Consider the following 21,043-nt stretch of genomic DNA (forward strand, 5'->3'; position numbering starts at 1 on the left):
CCTGTTTATACGAGAGTATATCAAACATCATATTAGTGTCAAATGTTACTTGTCCAGAAACAAACTGCTAGATGAAAAACTATTTAATGTAAGGATTCAAAATAATGAAATAAAGCTGTTTTGCAGCTATGTGAACTGTCACAATATGGGACATCAGTAGTCACATCTTATTACCGAACAATCCATATTGTTTCTTATCAATGAGCCGCATCTTTTACTTACCTCACCTTAGTAGTTTTTCTGTTAACAATGACAACAACCTTAACCTTAAAAAATCATAAAAGGTCACTGACCTTGATAATAGTAGATGAACTAATAGCAATTAATCTCAAGGTGCACTTTCTGGAACATTTAACTGCATCTTATAGTCTTTCCAAAGAAATGGCATTTACTCACTTGTCACAGGAAATAGTCATTTCAGTAATTTTAGAAGGTAGTGTACTTATTGTTTATTTTCAGATGACTTGTATCTTTAGGAAACCCATCTTGTTCTTAGTTTTGCCTCTAATTGAGACAATTGCAGTGCTATAAAATAATATAGGAGGCTTGTCGGTGTGTGTTGAGATGAAAATAACCTTAACCACTACACTACACAGCATTTTATGTCTTTGTAAGTGTTTTAAAATATCAATATCATTTTATATGAGGTTAGTTACTTTTGGAGCTTTAACACTCTCTCTTTGATTTTATTCTTTGTCTAACTGGTACAGAACTAAGAAGAAAGCTATTGCTTTATATTGTATTTTCCTGGCTCGGGATGTTCCACATATCATATGGCCAACACAATACATAATGCCAGCTGCTGCCAGGATCAACTTTTGTACTTTATTTCTTGTATTACAGCCTTTTTTGGCTGAAGTGCAGTGTAACGGGTCCCTCAGTGAACCAATGCAAGCCTCATTCAACTGAATAACGTACCCAGTGTTTTTGTTGTTTTTGCTATTATCATCATAGTTTCCTTTTGGAGCCTTTCAAGAGGTGTTCTCACAGGAAATCCAAGCCACAGTGTGTATATTGCCAAGTTAGGCGGGACAGGCTGACTGCAAAGTGGGCCAAACAAGGGAGTTCTGGTAGAATTTCAATTCAATTCAATTCAATTCAATTCAATTCAATTTTATTTGTATAGCGCCAAATCACAATACAAATCATCTCAAGGTACTTTACAAAAACTAAAACTAAAAACCCAACAATTCCCTTATGAGCAAGCACTTGGCGACAGTGGAGAGGAAAAAACTCCCTTTAACGGAAGAAAAAACCTCCAGCAGAACCGGGCTGCCAAAACCTGTTTGTCATGAGCTGACAGTAGAAGGGAAGATTAAACTTTTGTTGCCACACTATGTCTGCAGGCAACAGGGAGCACTCTTTATCAGTGCTGGTGGAGTTTATCATTATTTTCCCATTGAAAATGATGAACATCCAGTATGCCATCTGCTGCACACCAGTGCTGTGCGATTACACTGAAGAGGCTGGGGAGCTGCTTTGAGGAAAACAACCATTCAGACTGTGTACATTTGTTTAAAGTTCACTCGAGCTAGTAACCACAGGTCATGTACTCCAGGTTTTGAGCAGACATTTTACAGCCATCTATGTTTACAGCGGGTGTGCTATTGATTCTTTAATCAAGATCTATGGATCCACATCTTAAATTTTATTTCTTCTGTCTTTCCTTAGTGTACCCATGGGGAAATTTGTTTTGTACTTGCACTTTGACTTGTAGGTTCCCTTTGGTTAGAAATGTGATTTTGGTGGCATTCGGCATTAGTATCATAAAATACACTATGGCAGACAACAACACATGCCTGTCCTCCCATCTGCCTCTACCCATAAACACAACGCAGGGACAATGACATGAATGGACTGAAATGACCGGTTGCTTAATTTTTCTACAACCATTACATAGTAGGGGAGTCGTTTGCCAGACAGTTCTTGGCTGGGTGCCTGCCATCTTCATTTTAGGATTCCAGGATGCCACAGCTCCCAGGCAGAAATAGTCTGGCACACAACCCCCATGAAAGTATAAAACTGTTTTTTTTTTTTAATATAATACATAATAACTTAATACAATGAGGATGATCAGTCCAAATTTACAAAACAACAAAATGGTGTCATGCAGGGTCCACAGGAAGAAATCAAAATTATTTTTACTTATTATTGATTACACTAATTAATTTAATTTTCCTGCCCCTGGGAATCATGAAGCCTGCAAGTTCATAGAGACACTGGAAGCCATGATTAATCATTAGAAATACCAATACTATTTTCACAACATTCAGTATAACAGTGGGAGACTGTCAATTTTACTTGTCACTAAGCCAGAGGGAAAAACATGGCACAGAACATAAAAAAGACACATTATTAAAACAAAAGCATATGCATTCCATGAGACATGGAAGACAGACAACAAAAAAGCTCGAGGTTGACCAATTAATCTGGCTGTCTATTGCCATTTTTACCATAATCTGCATTGGCTGCTCTTATTAAGCTGATTGACAGGCAGGAGCATCCGTGGGCAGCCCAGTGTTGTTGTGGGAGTGTGTGACACTGCCCCTTGTGCCAATCTTTCTACTAAACCTCAGTGCATGTTGCCAAGTAGAGACTAAGTTTGTAATGTTACTTTTAGCAGGGGTGATGTTAGACCCTTGATATTGATCCATAATATAATTTGCATACATTACCATAAGGATGAGGCACTAAGTTGCATACCATTTTTATTATGAGTTACAGAAGAATAAAGTTTCAAAGAAAACAACCAGGTGAAGTAGACGAAGTAATGACTGTATTGCACATAGCAACCCAATATTCAATTTGAATGATTTTATAAATTAATATGAATCAATTCACTGTATTATCTGGACTATAAGTCACACCTGAAATATTAGTTGCTTTTAGCAAAAATTGCCTTATTAAACAAAAAAAAACATATATAAGTGACTTTGGTCATTAAACATTAAGACATTAAGTCACATTTGTAATTATACTAATTATATTCTAAATTATCCTATGAAGAACATGGTCTAGGCATAACAACAAGCAGAAGTGCATTACGGTATTGATTCATCCATGTCAACATTGGGGAGAAGGTGAAGCACTGTGTCTTCCTCCTCTCAGGTTGTCTGAATGTTGACACTCCAAACTTTGTTTCAGCTGCAGACTTTATTACCTGCACTTTGAAGTCTGCCGTATAGCTCTGTCTTTTGGGCTGAATTTTCACTTTTGTTACAATAGGAGTTAAGAGTTTAGTGTGAACATAAACGTTTTTAATGTTTCAGCAGTATAGTATTATATTCAGCTGTGCCAAGAGTGCCATCTAATGCTAGTGACTATTCAACAGAATGGCAGTAAATTAACACACATAAGTTGCTTTGCAGTGTAAGTCACATGACCATCCAGAGAACTAAAAAAACATGACTTATGGTCCAGATATTACGTTACAGATTGTGTAATTGGATGTTAAGTTTGCTATTTGATTGACAGCACAGAGGAGTGAGGAGGACAGAAAGGGAAAGAAGGGGAGAGAGGAAGATGGAGTCAGCAGAGCACTGGGCATAAAGAACTGTATAAATATCACATTCTCCTTAGGATGTGAGCATCCCTAAAAGTCTGGTACTAGAATCACCTCTGACTTTTAGACCTAAAATGTGAATACCCAGTAAAAGAAAATCAGCCCAACACATCGGCCAAAAATAATCAGCATTATAAATCAGCCAATGAGTGAACTGATTTTTAGAGGTGCTGCTAAACAGATTTTCACCTTTACAGAAGACCAGGATAGCTGATTAGCCCATTTCTAGTCTGTACTAAGCTACTGTAATGGTTGGCTGCCTGTATCTAGTGTAGTACCAGTCTTCTCATCTAACTCTCGTCACAGTCGTGTTAGCCTAAACTCAAGGCAAATTTTAGAGACAGAGACACAGCAGTTGCAAAACAAATATGAGGCAGAGGAGGCTACAACATCACCTAAGGTCACTTCACCATTCACAGGTAGCAGGTAAAATAATAAATCTAATAAATCATCATAAAATAAATCATTACTACAGTCACTCTGAGGCAGTAATATAATTACCATAAACAAACAGTGCCAACTCCTTCTGGCATTATCAGTCTATTTCACATCATGTGCCACAGGGTTTAATGTGAAAGCTACTGGATTAGTTTACAGCACTAAGCATGACTGGAGGTAATCCACAATGTGACTGCACTTCTGTGATTACAACTGCAAGGTCTCAGTGACTTACTCAGTCAGAATACTGTATGCTGGCTGTTACCGTATGCTGTTATTAGCTTCTTTTCTTTCTGTGCAGATAGTTGGCACAGAGACTCAGAGATGGCTGTAGTGAAGAAACATGGTAAAATGTGTTTCTCTGGGCGAACGTAAGTGTTAGAGATGCGTTTCACATTTTGGGTTTGTTTGGGACAATGAGAGGAGAAACTGGTTGGTTAGAATGTAAAGTGATGGCCAGCACAGCCGAATGAAGAGAATGTAGACACTTAGTCATGAACTAAGAAAAGACAGCATTTATAAAAATCCAAGGAGAAAAGAAAGAGAAAGAGAAAAAACAAAAACAAAAAAAAACAAACAATAAAATGTATCTCTGTAGTCTTTTCTGGAAAACAGAGTTGTACAGACTGTCTATAGACTAAAATATTTTAGCATTAGGCTACCTTGTTTGTGCTTGTTTGTACTAATTTGAACAGATTACTATAGTATGGCCGACTGGCTTATTTAAGTGTTTCCTGGAGCTTTGGAAAGCAAGCAAACTATTGTTTAAAGATTACGAAAGACTATAGGTTTGTTAAAGTGGGGTAGCCTTATATTTGAGAAACACATGTTTGCATCATCAGATACTCCTTGAGAATGGAAAGAGTACAGCTGTGACATGGTCTTCTACAACGTGTTGAATTGTGGTTTGTATGTAGCCTTACTGTTGCTAGACTAGCAAGTGTTTTCAAGTGTGTTTATAGTAAGTAAGGCCTGGGTGCTGAGTGCACTGAAATCCAACCCCACTCCCTACCCCCAGTGTAAAACAAGGGGCTGTGTCAAGCAGTTGCAGGGAGAGTGTCACGTAGGCGAGTATCATAAAGCCATGTTATGATGGGTCTGATGACGTGAGTGGCCTCAGGTTTCCATCCTGCAAACATAAAAAATGGACACCAACAGGAACCTACTTCCTTTGTGCAACACCATCTTCAAGCCCAATGCAGACATGGAACATGGGTTAATTGAAATCAGTGAAGGAGGTATACAGCTGGGAGACAACTGCCATTTGGTTTTTGAACTCCTCCTGGATAGCAATGTGACTGATCAACATATTTCCTTGCTGGATAAATGCATTGCAGAAAAAGCTGAACCAGATCCAACTGGATGGAGCTTTCAGCAGTTTTCTACTGCTAGCTGCAGTGAACACAAAGTGATCTATTAGCCCAGTTTAACCAGTCAGGAGCATGTTTTATGCTGCCACTGAGAAAATCTGTGACAGTTTGATAGAAGAGAGAGTGACTGTGAATGATATACACTAATGTGAGTTCATGTTTAACTTACATGAAAGTTGGAAGAAAAGGATTCAGTAATGATGGCATGCTTCTCCTTGGATTAATGGTATCTAAGGGAAACATTTCAAAGTGTTTTTCTCGAACACAGATGTTGGAGAGAGGGAGTTTGTCTTATAATCAGAGTTTTCCTATACCACCACACTCCAACCTCAACATCACACAGGCATGTGGCAGACAAGCAGCAGACAGCAGCTTTCATTGATGTGAAGAGAAGGGTCCATTCATGGCTGATGGCTCACATTTGAGAGTCTAGTACAGGAGAGATGAACTAGAAGAGAATGGTGGTTTTATGTTTGATTAGAGGACATCTAAAAATCTCTGCAGGACTTTGGCTCCTTATTCTGTGTTTCCTTAGTAAAATCTTATTTTGAGATCTAATAATTGGAGTCTGAGTGACCTTTTAACAGAGGGAAAACTTCATCATATTGGTAAAATTAGGTCTGTGGCACCAGGGTAGGTCAACCAAACTAATAACATTTGTGGGAGCAAAAGGATGTGTGAGCTGAGCTTTTGGTTCCCCCTGTGTCTGCTATGTCTACAACCCAGCACCATTCTCCTTCCTTGAATTAACCAGAGTAATTTGTGCAAAAGTCAGTGTATCAACTGCAAATTTCTAATCATGTTTCATAGACAGTGAGAGACTCTGAATCATTAAGCCTTTACATTCTCATTTCCCTTGCTTTCTTGTTTATGAAAAACTGAGGTAATAGAAGAGCAGTAATTAGTATAATTATGATCAAAGAGCAAAATAACTGATAGTGTCTGAATGGTTGCAAAGGTCTCAGACAGTGATGAATGCCTCCCATTTTTATTTACATTTTTGCAAAGGCCTCCTGCCATATTATTGTTGGTTAAAGAAGCTGCTGCCTCTAGTCCTTGTGTTTTGCCCAAGTGGAACTGTCAACAGTGTATGTTTTTTGCAAGTTGGGGGCTAGAAAAATGAAAAACAGTTGAGGCCTGCATCTGCTGGGGGATTATGATGTTAGAGATTAACACTCCAATCAAAGACACAAATGCATACAGTGTGGACACAACAGCATCATCATGAATTGAACCTTGAACCGCACTGGAAACACCAACAGCTTCTCTATCACTGAACAGAAGGTAGTAGTAGTGCAACAGAGGAAATTTATGATGTTTTCTGGTGTGTGGGTGGAAAAAGAAAGTGTGCTCTTTGATTTCATGTGAAACAGACTTTCTCAACAATGCAACTATGTATATTTACAAAAAAATAAAAGAAACGCTGACTCACGGTCAACAGCTTCCATTAACTGTCTGCAATAAAATTTTAACAACCACCTGGGATTTGAATTTGGAAAACAATGCATGGGAACACACAGCCCAAGAATAGCTTTGTCTTCTAGCAATACCATGAGAAATGTATGTACATGACATGTTCAAAGTCAGTCTGCTACCTTTAGGAATGTGGGATCAGTTTGCATGGTGCCAAAAGGATTCCCAATTTTCCTTGTTTTCAGCATCTGTGATCCTCTCTTAACCTATTCTCTAATGCCACTTTTAGAATTGCCAAAAAATACAGTAAAAATCTAAATCCAGTCAATTGCCTTCCCTTAACAGGCCAAATTCAGAGGATAAGCCTATATTATTTTGGACATTTCCTGAGCACTCTTTTAGTGCCAACCCCAGGACTAATTTGATGGTCATTTCTTTATCTGTCATAAATGAATGAACAAACTGGCAGATTATTTTGCCTTAAGACATAGTTAGACAACACATCATAAGAAATTATTCTTCTCAAAATTCTATTAAGTTTAATTTTCAAAACTCATTTCATCTATGAAAACTTGTAGGTTAGCTTTACCAGACCACAAGCACTTAGGAGTAAATCACTGACTTAGCAACACTGATTTTGTCGCAATATGAACCTGGGCTGACAAGGACTTCCTATGTGGAGTGTGTGTATCCTGCCTTTTGCCCAGTGCCCACCTTCTACAACTGAGATGGGCACTGACGGAACACAGCAGAGAGAGCAGAGCAGAGACAGTCAGAAAACAAGCTGGGCAGTGGCCCTAAAGGAACATGGATCGGCCACCCCTGTATATATATATATATATATGACTTAATACACTTTTCATAGAGTTTTATGCTTCCTGTTTCAACAGTGTGACAAGGTATGGAGAATATCAAAACCCATTTAATTCAGTGTGTATCCACAGATATTTTGCATTTAAAGAATTAAACTAAATGTCTGGCAGAAGTCCTCCTGCCAACAGGAAGGACACTTAATAGACTAACTAGGGATTGTGGGTCCAGCTTCAGATCTGAAGCCAGTCTCTGACACATCTGTCATCATAATAGCAGATGGGCCTGAGGTCAGGCCACGGCTGACTCAGGATCAGCGCAGGTTCTGACCACAGAGAGCAGTGGTATCTTCGGGGACCGCTGACTCGTGTCCCATACTGAGTTGGGGTAAGGACACATCAGTGTACACATACACAGCACTCAACACTAATGTTTGTTCACATACTTGACACTCACAGCCAAGTAAGCAGAAGCCAACACACCATCTGCTGTGTCTGTGTTTGAGTTCCAAATCCCAGTTATCAACAAAACACACAGAAGACCTCCAAACTACCTCCTTGGATACATCATTCCCTTTGAGAAGAATGCTATTACACACACACACACACACACACACACACACACACCATTGCACCTAGATCAGATGGAAAAAGGTGGATGGAGGCCATGTAAGTTGCTCATATTTCATTAAATGTGACAGAAGAAGGAAGATGAATTTCCTCTTCTTCTTTCACCAAGTTCAATCACCTCACACACTTCTAATTCTCTTCATCTATCTCTCACACTCTCTGTCTTTCCCCTGACCCAGGATGATCACCTCTCCTTTTCCAAGCAGATTTTTTACACTTATCATCAAAGCAGGTTTATGATGCTCATTTCTCTGGCCTCATTGCTCTTCATAGACGTCATCGTCTGTCACTGGAGATCAATAAAGATACGACATTCTCTTTCTCTCTCTCTCTCTCTGTTGCTCTACTTACTGGTGGGAATCGTGTTCTTCAAAGGATGCATCCCTGCAGTGCTGCGGAATCATCAGCAATATGTTGTGAGATAGCCTGTGATTTGAAACACCTGACAAATTGAAAGTAAGTGGATGTGGTTATTTAGATGAGATTATATCTCAAATTAAACCCAATATATTTTGCTGCAGATATTTTCCTTTTATTTAAAGGGGCAATTCATACATTTTCACCCTAGGTTAATTTACTGTGCATGTTGATTTGTATTAAGCCTTCGACAACTGTTGAATAACATAATCTAGTGCTCAACTTAAGTCTTAAGGCCTGGTCACACCAGCTTAAAAAATGGTACATTTTGTGGCAAATACATCTTTTTTCAGTGGAATCACCAAAAGGACCAGAGGCAAATCCACTTAAATCCATTTAAATCCACACAATTGTGTTGTATCAAATATGGTCATTTTTGACCTCAAAAGTCTGTCTAATAATCCAAATAGCAAACTATTTGACAGTTGAAAGAAGGAAGACTCACTTTTTGGTTGTGTTGTTGCTGCTCTGTTAAATAAAAACATTACTGCTAAAAATGGTGTTCAATGGTGAATAAAATAACAGGGTGGACATACAGTGCATTCAGAAAATATTCAGACATACTTCGCTTTTTTCAATTTTGCTATGTTGCAGCCTGATACTACAATTGTTTGAATTAATTTTTTCCTCATTAATCTACACACATAATGACAAAGAGAAAACAGTAAATTTATATAATAAGAAAAAGCTGAAATATCACATTTACCTAAGTATTCAGACCCTTTGCAACAACATGTGAAAATTAGCTCAGGTGCTTCCCATTTCTCTTGATGGTTGCTGAGATGTTTCTACACCTTGATTACAGTCTACCTGTGGTAAATTAAACTGACTGGACATGATGTGGAAAGACACAGACCTCTCTATAGAAGGCCTCACAGCTGGCAATGCATATCAGAGCAAAAACCAAGTCATGAGGTCAAAGGAACTGCCTACAGCCACAGGAGTGGCTTAGGGACAACTCTGTGAATGTCCTAGAGTCAGAGGCCTGCCTTGAACCTTGTTGAACATCTCTGGAGAGATCTAAAAATGGCTGTCCACCGACAGCCCCCATCCAACCTGACCAAGCTTGAAAGGCTTTGAAAAGAAGAATGGCAGAAAACTCCCCCAATCTAGGTGTGCAAAGCTTGTTGCGTCATACAACAAGTCAAAAAGACTGAAGCTGAAGCTGAAGCACCTCGAGTCAAAAAGACTCGAGGTGCTTCAGCTAAGTACTGAATAAAGGGTCTGAATACTTATATGAATGTGATATTTCAGTTTTTCCTTTTTAATAAATTTACAGATAAAATTCTGTTTCCACTTTGGCATTATGTGGCAAACAGTAAGGACAGTTTACATAAATAACTTTGTAATTCCTCAACAAAAAAGAGCTTATGTACGTCCATGTAGCTGTGTGTGTTCAGGGGCCACATCCTTCAAAGACTGTATTTGAAGGCAGATTGTGTCACACTGTCACAACATGGCTATCCCATTTTGAAGGCTCTTTCAAATGCGGCCAACAAATGCAGCTTTCTTTCCAAAGGGTTCATCTGTTGCATCCTTTGCAGCCCAAAATATCCCAGCATTCTTTGCGCTCCAGTGACGAAAAGCAAATATGCCGGACCCAAGTGCTGAATCAGTGAATCTGGTTCGTCTTCACTTTTTTAAGGTGCAAGTAATGGGTTTCAGCTCAGTTGAATAAATAACGATATAAATGTTTAAAAACAAGTGGTGGCAGTGAGTCGTCTCATTTTTCTGAAACAGAATATAAAACAAAAAAATACAGGCTAATTTACATTCTTGGCTCTATCATTCATCATCATCATCATCATCATCATCTATCATTAGCAATAACATTGTCCCTGTACCATTGTCTAAATCCAGTCCAACTGCAATTTTGAAGGCTGCTAGATGACAGAAGCAGTGCTTTGTGACTCAACGTAGGCGCAGGAAAACTGCAGATGCAAAGAGGAAATCTTCCATGGACTACTAGACTGTCTCTATTCGATTCAGCCTACACGGTCTCCTTCAAAAGATGCAGCCCCTGAATTGAGATACAGCTATTGTATGTTCTTAGTTCTCACCCTACCACAAATACAGTTGTGAAGTTTTAAAATCACACATTGATAGAGGAGCTTAATAATATAATTTGTCTTAATAATATAATATTTTAAATAAGTCATAAAGTGGGATATAAAATAGCATATAAATAAGACTGAAATTCAGCATTTCTGTAATACGTGTACTGGCGTGGGTGAAAAAATCAGTTCTTAGATGCATCGCAATACATGAAATGATTATGAATTGATTCACAAATGTCAAAAAATTTTTGAAAATATAAATTCATATCATTATGTGGACAGAACACAAAAGGCGGAACTCTGAAGTGCGGCACCAGGACTATGGCATGCACATAAAAGTATGAGATCCAACTGGGACCCTCTGCATTAAAAGGCAGATAAAAGCCACACTATATCAAGTTGTGTTAAACTAAACTATTTTGCAAACACGACCAAAATGCAAAAACATATTTCCATTCAAAGAACACCCTGTTATAACATTAAACAAAGGACCATCAAGGAGACGATGTCAAAGCTTCCATCCAAGTCTGAAAGGGCAAAGCGAATTACAAACTCTGTTCCCAACTTTTATTGCCAAAGATTTGCGTCCATATTCAGCAGATGAGAACTAGTGCTTTCGCACTTTGCTGCACACCGTGAAGCCAAAATACATTGTCCAATCTCAAAGATATTTTATTGACACTGCAATTCCCAAACTTTACAATGAGACCATAGAATCACTGAAGACATATTATAAAAGTTATTGGAATGAAATTCATTATGGATGATTACAAATACTTTGTTTTGAAAGTAGTAGTAGTAGAAACAAATGCTATATAGAAAATTGATTTACGATCACATTGAATCGTGAGGTACCTAGAGATTTCCACCCTTAATGTCTGCTAAATTAAAAACTGACTGACAAAAGTGACTTTGACTCATTGCCTACACAGGAAGAGTTGTCTCAAATGTTGAGTCATTCTGTTTATAATTAATGTTCTGGATGTTTACTACAAATGTTAGAATTTTATTTATTTATTTTATTTTATTGGCTTCAATCCTTGAATGAATTCCTGCTGCAGTCAGTAAAACCCACAAGGGGTGTCTTGCAATGGTGCAATTTTACCATAGTATTAAGCCCCATGAATGCCCCATGAGTGAGAAAACACACAGATGCAAATGCCCTTTCAATGAACAAAAAAACACGAAGTGCCCTACAGGGTGCAATGTATGAGAAAAAAAATGCAGGTGTAAAAGGTAAATCATTTTTAATACAGAGATGGGTTTTCCTTTTATTCTGAATCACCCAGTAAAATTGTCAACTTAATTAGGGATGTAAACTTTTTATCAAACATCAGTAGAGTTTCTCTCGTCTTGATAGCGGCCCTTTGAATATATCAGGTGTGCTTTATAGCTTTTCTTCCCCACCCCTCAGATAGCCTGGGTCTGCCACTGCTTAACTGCATTGCTGCTTGACTCTGATTCTCACATGGAAATATGTGACATAAAAAAGCTGTCTACTTCAAATCAAATGAGAAGAGAAAATCTCTAATTTTAAATAACCAAACGTTGTAACTTGAACAGAAAATAGTGTGTTTATGTAGCTGATTGAGAAAACAGGTTGTCAGAGCCCTTAAAGGAAACCCAAAGGGGTAGCTCTTTCTAAAATGATCCAAAGGAGAAGGTAAATATTCCCCCGTGGGCAGCTTCACTTCCAAAGTATTGGTATCAGTATAAGTCTTCAAAAACCCAATAGTGCCGTCTACACAAAATGAGCCCTGTCACACACTTTCCCACCACTAAAAATACACACAAACATGCACACCTGCCTGTGCACCGATAAGACGTCAACCACCACCGCTCCAAATGTGTTTGCACACTGGCGTCGGTTGACTGCACTTCCTCATTGAACGACTTGAACAATTTATTCTGACGCGCCGCTGAATCCAAGGGGGAATTTAGATTGAGATTGAAAAAAAAGGAAAATCAGACACGACCTGAAAGCCCTCAGGGAGAGAGAGAGAAGGGGAGACGCTGGGTGAACCTGAGGCACAGACAGCAAGATACATGAGCCTGTCACTCAGCATTTCAGTGTCACAACAAGCTGGACAATCATTAACATGGCTAATGAGCACAGTGAGGCCATGCTGTAGTACAGCCCACACAAATTATGATAATACATATATCCACGTCTAGTGAGGAAAATAAACACACAACTATGATTTAAGGCCAGTGTAATGATTAACCTCAGTCTCCCACCAACCTGATTCAACCTGACACAGAGTACATAATAAGTTGGCTGAAAAATAAACAAAGATTTAATGTGGTTATGTGATGGATAAATGGTTGAAGTACAGAAGTACAACTGGATGAAAATAGTCTCAAACATGAACAATTCCTGGATCTTGGTGTCTTGTATCTAATCACATACTTAAAAAAAATTCACCACAGCCATTGTAGAGAAATACAATTCCACAAAGCCATCACCCACAATAACGAAGTGGATCTGAAGCTCATCTGATAGACAAGTTCCAGCTGACATTGGGTGCGAGGCAGGGTACACTGTGGGCAGATCACCAGTCTATCACAGTCTTGCTAACACTGACACTCACATTAATACCTACAGGCGATTTAGAGTCACCAATTAACCTAACCCCGCTCTGCACAGCTTTAGACTGTGGGAGGAACCTGGAGTATTCAGAAAAAAAACATGCAAACATGGGGAGAACATACAAACTCCACACAGAAAGGCCCCAGCTCAAACCTAGAACCTTCTTGCTTGTGAGGCAGAAATGCCACTTACCGCGCCAATATGCTACTATGCACTACAGAAAAAAATGAAAGCCTAAATTTATTTATACCATACCAATCTCTATTAAGCTCCATTTATATTCATCATCCATTAATAATCATCAAAATATTAAGCACATCCAGTAAATTCACTACTGCAAGCAAGCAAAGAGGCTGGCACATAAGTCAAAGTGAAGCTAAAACTAATTGTCAAGTAAGGTGATTTTCCCGTGTGCCCATTCAGCTTTTGTATTCTTTGTGTCATAAAGTCAGGCCTAGGCTTTAAAAAACATCTGACTGTAACAGCCAGGCATGGGCGTGACCTGGCACTGTTATCTTCAAGCATGAATAATCCAACAAATCAACCCGCACAAACAAAGACTTTGAATGGAGCGCAACATTCTTATCTTTTTAAAATCTCTTCATTATATGCCTTAATTTTAAGATTTATATATTTTCCACTAACAAATTTCCATGTTGGACCAAAGATTAGAGAACATGTAGACCTTTTCATTTTCAAGCTTTTGGCCCACAAGTTTTTTGCCCATTGACCCAAGCCCTTAATTCTTGTTTCACCCTTTTAACTTTCTGTATCACACATTTTCCACTTTGTTTTTTGTGCAGCTTTATACCTTGCTCTGTACACTGACCCATACAAACTATCTTACAGATATTCCTGGACCTGGACATGAATCTGAAACTCCACACTTACTTTTTGCATAACACAGCCCATGACTCTCATCACATACAGTACGGTGCAATGGCACACCACAAAATGTTCCTAGCCACAACCCACTAAGGTGCTGTAAGGAACCCATTAGTAAAGGTCTCAAAGAGTATGTTTATGGTGCTGTTAAAAAAGCTTTTTTTTCTTTTTTCTTTTACAAGCTTTTAGTCCTCTGACCCAGCCTCCTGAACACAAACGGCACAGAGAAAAAAGAAATCTATACAAGGTCACCCATAGGACAAGATACCTCTCACACCCTACAGTAAGTTCAATTACAAAGAGACATAGCTACATAAATGACAAAACAAGTGCATACATTCAGCCTGCCACATACTGAAAAAAGATCTTTTTTTAATTTGTCAGAGATGGCAAACAATTCACGGCAGGTGTTTCTGTGTGTGTTTTGGAATTCATGCACAAATTTATGGAATATATATATATATATATATATATATATATATATATATATATATATATATACATGAGTAAGAAATGTAAGCATACACGCAACATCTTAAAAAACAAAGCTCTGTCTGTCCAAGTCGATGAGAGTCATTGAGAACAATCAGTGAGGAAAAAAGAAAAATACAAATCATCTAATATAGGTCCTAAAACACCGTCCTTACATTTACTGGAAAGTAAAGAAAGTGATTGCAACTTAATTACTATAAATGTTCCTTTTGGGTCTCTGTTTACAAAACCAAGAAAAACCCTTGGCACTGTAAATAAGTCCATAAAGGTGCATAAAATGTAGGCGATCTCTGAGTTCCATAACCTGACATCAACAAATTTCACTATCTGAATCATTTCCCTGCATGGGGCCAAGCTGCTTATATGCACTTGAAATAAAGTGGTTCAACACTTTAATCACTGAGCATGTTTGCCTTAATCTACATAGCACACTTAGGGGGGTTTGTGGTATATAATTAGAACATTTTACTGTACTATACACTTTATCATGAAGAACTGAGTTCATTGAGAAAATTCTCTTCTTAGAAATGTTTTTAATATTTCTACATTTGTGCCTTTCCAATCTACACCTAAAACATAAAACACTGACTTTACCTTAAAATGTTTGCATTTTATTTTTTAATTATACAAATAATTTCAGCCTGCCCTAAGCTTGTATTTTGCATGATTCTTGCTGTACTGCTCAGATCCAAACAATAAAACGCAGAGCCCTGCGTCTCACTGAGGTTTTCTCAGCAGTCTGCGTGGTTCCTTTGAAAGTTTCAGCTCAGGGCCTGAAGCTGAAAGGGCGTGCAGAGGTGGAACAAGAATTAAAAGCTCGTGTCAATGGGCAAAAAAACCCCAAACAAAACAAACCAAAATGCACAGTGACCTACTGTCTGAAGCAGGAGCACAGAACTCCAAAAACTCGATTATTAAAGCAATTTATTATACTTAATTATTTTTAAATAGTAAGTAACAATCATAGAAAACATTTTTAACGTGCTAAAAAGTTGTAAAAAAAACAATCTTTACTTCCCTTTGGCTCCAAAACCCTGAAAGTGACCAAAGGAGCCAAAAGCTGCACCTCGAGAACATTAGCAATTACAAAATAGAGGCAGAATTACTTTCCCCTCTTTACTTTGGGAGGACATACGATGCTACAAATGAAGTAGCCTATGACTTTTCATCCCCCATCAACATGTCAGTCTAACTTTCGAGTCAAACACCACCCACATAAAGGCTGATTTTGTTTTTCCTGTTCAAGTGTTTCACAAACCATTCAACATTTTTCTGTTCTGTAATCCAGTGCCTGAACTTACCTGAGACGAACAGAACAAGCACAATCCCCAGAAGACTCATGTTGGTGTTGGTGTTCGGGACAGCGGGGGGTAAAACGGGGATGTGGGACGGAACTTGGTGCGTCCTCGACTGGTCCAGCAGCACCACTGTGCGCCCCACAGACAGACGCCCAGCCTGCTGCTACATTTACCGCACTGACTCTACCCGTCCGTCGTGCCTTTTCTTCACGCCTGCGACAATGAAAGTCCCTCAAGTTTCAAATCCACAGATGAAAGAAAGGAGAAGTCTCGGAGGAACGCGTCGGAGTAAAGTGGTTTGTATGTGCCGGAGAGGCAGCCTCTGAGAGTGTGTGAGAGTGCGTGGACGTCCGCGCCAAAAGCTCCAGCTTCACAGCGTGCTGCTTGGAGCAACCAGCTGCTGGACGGAGGAAATGTCAAGCGTCACCGGGAGGCAGCTCTGTCCTTGGACAGTCATCACGACGCGGGTCTGCTGGTGAAGGAGTCCCGGTACATTCTGCAATCATGATGCTGACAGGCACAGCAGGCTTTGGTTATTAACTGGTGATATCCCTCCTCCTCCTCTTCCTCCTCCTCTTCAGATCATCATCATCATCACCACCATCATCACCTTTAGGGAGAGTATACCAAGGCATGAAAACAGTCTTTTGTTCAGGCCGTTGCAGCCTAACCATTAAATCCAGTTCGAAGTTGATTTTTGAATTGTATTTCAAGGAGCTTTGGAAATCTGCCCCCAAGAGCAAAAATGTTTCTTATTGCTAAGGATCAAACCTCAAACACTTGCTTTGATAATATCTGTGTTTTATTGACTAACAGTGAGGCATTAACTCAGATTAATGCCAGCAGTCTATGGGAATAGCATGTTTACCAGTATGGATAGATGTCTTCTACACCACAACAACATCAGGGAAGTCTGCTTGGCAGGGTCACCTACTTTTACAGCACAGTTTGAATATTATTTGAATACATTAAAATGTGATAAAGCTAATTTTACTTGTGTTATTTGTTTTATTGAAACATCTTGGTGAGTGGTAAATGGACTGTACTTATCTTACCTTAACAAAATTCTTGACTCTCATTCACATTCACTCTCTCTCACACACACACACACACACATACACATACACAAAACACTGGACAAGCCTGCCCACATAGGACAACTTACGGCTACTTGTCTTGCTCAAGAGCACACAAGCAAGAACAAGAATTCAATCTCATTGTTTAAATCAATATTTATTTATATTAACAACTGACTGAATACATGTGTGCAAAGTGAAAAGTGTCATTGTGATGAGTGACAGTGAATTATCACCCCTCAGCTCTGCGGAGTATTTTACATTCTTTTAGCCAGAATCTGTAACGTTTTGATTCACTGTTACAGCTCTCGCCTACCTTGTCTTAAAAAATACAACAAACAAAAAAAACACAAAGCACAAAGTCACAGTCCACTCACGACTTGGTGCATGTATACTCTGTGTATTTAGCGACCACTGGATTTTTCTTTTGAAATGGGAAAACCAAGATCGAAACAGTTTTCCCATTTGCCATTTCCAAATAGAGAAACGTAAATTTCAGCCATTATTTGATTTTATTTGACATGTTTGTGAATGGAAATCAGGAATTAAAATATGTTTGTGAAAAATTTGGTGCTCAGTTTTAGATTTTAAGTTTTTGTTGTGACCCGGAAGTCCAGGTCCAATCGTTAGATATAAAAACCCTGTTCAAAATAGCACCAACATTTGTAACTATACTAATAACTATAGTATGGTAGTTGAAGACGTATCCAGTATCATAAATTATCTGGTAAACGTATTTTTCCAAACAAATTTAATTTCTCATGAGCCCTAAACATTTGTGTGCTACATATCTTCACAGTATAGATGAGCCCATGAGTGAGTTGAGGGGCCACAGCTTTATCGGACATGTCTGTATAAACATCAGGACAGAAAAAAACTAATGATTTATGCAGAAGTAACCTCAGTAGTTGCAACTTTAGGAAATGATAATAATAATGATAATAATCCCATAACACCTTCCTTATGTCTTGGGTTTTTTTTCTGGCAAACAACTTTCAGCTAAACTTCACCTGAAACACTAAATTACAAATCAATTACATCACGTTCTGACCAAACTTCACTTCATCTCTGTTCTACTCTATATGTTCTACATGCATTGTGTTCACTCGGTCTGATTTAATTTAGCAACCATGTATTTCTGTGAGACATTATTCCCAAAAGAACACAACACAAATGTACACTGAACATAGTAATATGAGGGACATTATAGTGATTATAATGGCTTCAGTTCAAAAGAATGGAGTGGAAACTATAAAAGGAAGCAAATTCAGGAGGATTATGCAATATTAGAGTAATGGGCTATACTTTCCCCATATGTAGCCTTCAGGGTTCTTTTGTCTCTGTAAGGCAGGAAATTGCATTGTGGGGTCATTTAAAGGGCTGCAGGGCCTATACCTGTTAAACCACTGCAGTGTCACTCTCATTTGCACATAAGACCAAAGCAGAAATATAAAAGAGTGATGCTCTCACTGCCTGCAGTATAAGAAATGTCTGTATTAATCAGCATAAAAACGATTTTTGTCTGTTTCCTATCAAAATCCCAGACTTTTTAAATGTTAGAATCTTCTCCCCTTTCATAAAAGTAATATTGTTTTTCATTAAATTTATTTATGGTTCTGAATTTTTACCTGTGCCCCATTAGCTGATAGTTGATAAAACTATGCTATGGGAAGACAGTCTCCAATCTGGATGAATTTAGTAGTTCCTTGTATGCTGTAGAACTTTGAAAGGGCTCAATTTGTCATATTTGTCATTTGACATCTGTTCAAAATTAATTGTGTAATAGTGATTATGCATTATATATAAAGTTGGAATCAAGAGGTGCTTAGTCTAGCTTAGCATAAAGAAAACAGCTAGCCCATCACTGTCCACTGTTAAAGGCCTACTGTGGAGTCTTCTTATAAAGAAAATGTTTACATCCAGGGCTACTCACCAAAATACACTATGCACAAACAACAAAAACTTTTCTGCTTATGTGCTGGAATTATTCTTTAATAAACAGCTTTAATAAATGATCACAGCAAAGACAATGCTTGAAAACTACTTAGAGTCACTGTACTTTGTGGTTCGTCTAGAAGTACAGTATTTTCCAGACTATGTCACAATGTTTTAGTGCTCTGGCTTGTCCTGCGACTTATACTATGAAGTGACTTATATATGTGTATTTACAGTAATGTTGTAGAGTAGTCACTAGCAGTAGATGGCACTCTTGACTATATTAAAGATAATGCTGTACAGCCGAAGAAGTAAAAACGCTTACGTTTACGCTCCTAGTGTAATACAAGTGAAAATGCAGCCCAAAAGACAGAGCTATACTGCAGACTTCAAAGTGCAGGTAATAAAGTCTGCAGCTGAAACAAAGTTTGGAGTGTCAACATTCAGACAACCTGAGAGATAAGGTGGAGACGCTGTTTCATCTCCCCCCACCCCGATGTTGGAACAGTTGTTTAACATTACTTGAGATGGATGAATGAATTTCATAAAGCACTTCTGCTTGTTGTTATGCCTAGCCTACGTTCTTCATAGGCTAATTTAGACTGTAATTAGAAATGCGACTTATACACTGAAGTGACTTATATATGTTTTTGCTAAAAGCTACTTATACTCTGGTGCGACTTATAGCCTGGAAAATATGGTAATTTTAGTTCACCTAAACCCACAAATACTTGTTTTTAATGAACGAGCTAATTAACAGTGTTTTTTTATGCTAAGCTAGGCTATGTCCTGTTTAGACAGAAACATACCAGAAAAAAATGTAATTGTTTTAATGTATATATTTAAAGTCACAAAATGTATTCAAATGTGTCAGACATATAAAACCTGTTTTGGCTAATCGAAATCAAAATCACAACTTCCTTAATAAAAAGTGTTCTTGTAACTTTAAATGTTGCTACATACAGAACCCATTCCAGTTCTCTGATATATGCAGTGGGTCCTGTCACGTAGGACAACCACCTTGGTATTACATCTGTCTTGAAATTTTGGCATCAATTGAATTGAATTGAATTTTATTTGTATAGCGCCAAATCACAATACAAATCATCTCAAGGCACTTTACAAAAACTAAAACTAAAAACCCAACAATTCCCTTATGAGCAAGCACTTGGCGACAGTGGAGAGGAAAAAACTCCCTTTAACGGAAGAAAAAAACCTCCAGCAGAACCGGGCTCAGTTTGGGCGGCCATCTGCCTCGACCGGTTGGGGTGAGTGGATAGAGGAGAGAGAAAAGAACAGCAACAATAAACAACAAATAGACACTGCAAGTTGGTGGGGCCAGTAACTGCACATCAGCGATAAACAGCTCCAGGACCAGGGACACCTGCAGAAGGTACAGAGAGAGAGAGAGAGAGAGAGAAAGAGAGGGAGGGAGAGAGCACAAACTAGGGGAGAGAGAGAGCACAAGGTTAGTAACATTCAATGGTGGAATATACATGAGGTGGGAGAGAAGGGGGGGGGGGGTAGGGGAGCTCAGTGCACCGATGGTCCTCGGGCAGTCTAGGCCTATAGCAGCATAACTAACTAAGGGATGGTTCAGGGTTGCCTGAAGCCAGCCCTAACTATATGCTTTGTCAAAGAGGAAGGTTTTAAGTCTAGCCTTAAAAGTACAGAGAGTGTCTGCCTCCTGAACCCAGGCTGAGAGCTGGTTCCACAGGAGAGGAGCTTGATAGCTAAAGGCTCTGCCTCCCATTCTGCTTTTGAGAACTCTGGGAACCACAAGTAGGCCTGCACTCTGAGAGCGAAGTGGTCTATTGGGATAATATGGTACTATGAGGTCTTTAAGGTATGAAGGAGCTTGATTATGAAGGGATTTGTATGTGAGAAGAAGGATTTTAAATTCTATTCTATATTTTACAGGGAGCCAATGAAGAGAAGCCAATATAGGAGAAATATGATCTCTCTTGCTAGTTCCTGTCAGGACTCTGGCTGCGGCATTCTGGATTAATTGGAGGCTTTTTATTAAGATATTAGGACATCCAGATAGTAATGAATTACAGTAATCTAGCCT

This window comes from Mastacembelus armatus, chromosome 10, assembly GCF_900324485.2.
Source record: "Mastacembelus armatus chromosome 10, fMasArm1.2, whole genome shotgun sequence".
In the NCBI taxonomy this organism is placed as follows: Eukaryota; Metazoa; Chordata; class Actinopteri; order Synbranchiformes; family Mastacembelidae; genus Mastacembelus; species Mastacembelus armatus.